Consider the following 898-nt stretch of genomic DNA (forward strand, 5'->3'; position numbering starts at 1 on the left):
GCTGGAGCTCTGGGAACAGTCCCCCCCCCCCCCTGCAAGCTGGCACACGCCTGCCCATCACCTTGACAGCCTCTGACATCCTCCCCCACACCCACACCCTCCCCCGAACACACGCAGTCCTCCCACACCCTGCCACTCACACCGCATCTTTGACACTCTGACACACTTACTCACATAGACTCGCACAGCACACGCCGCCGAACCCCCCTCCCCACACACACACACTCCTAGCTAGAGGCACCACAGGGTCCTGGCACTCCTTGCACGTCCCCCCTGCCTTGGTGACGGACACGTGTCCTCCCACACACAACTCGTTCACACGCGCTCGCTTTCTAGGACACCCCCATTCACAGCGTGACATGTGGTACTCCCTCCGGGACCTCACAGGGCTCCCCAGACTCCGGGCACCGGGCGGGGAAGTGGTTAAAGCTCCACTGGCCTCCCCGCTGCCCTCCTCCCCCTTATCCTCTCCGCTGGACTCCATCAATAATGCAGCTTCAAGTTCTGGGGAGACGGCAGGGGGCCCCCAGCCCGGCTCCCCGCGCCCCCCGCCCGGGCTCACTCCCAGCACGCTCCCCGCCCTCCTCCCAGCCCCGGGAGGACCCGATTCTTGGCTCTCATTGGCCTCCTCCTCCTAAGCCCTCCCTCCGAGCACACGGGCGCCAGTCCCAGGCGGAGGGAACGGCGTGGGGACCCCGGGGTTAGGACCAGGGGGGTGAGCCAGCAGAGACAGAGACACGCGGGGCGAGAGATAGAGGAGGCGAGAGAGGCAGGGAGAAACGGAGAGAGACACGCAGAGACGCTCGCTGACAGCGAGGGCAGGTGGGAGACAGAGACGCGAGCCGGAGCCCGAGGGCGGAGGCGCGAGGGGACCGAGGCTCAGCGCGAGCGGCGGGAG

Source organism: Tupaia chinensis, unplaced genomic scaffold (genome assembly GCF_000334495.1).
Source record: "Tupaia chinensis unplaced genomic scaffold, TupChi_1.0 Scaffold000477_1, whole genome shotgun sequence".
NCBI classification, from domain to species: Eukaryota; Metazoa; Chordata; class Mammalia; order Scandentia; family Tupaiidae; genus Tupaia; species Tupaia belangeri.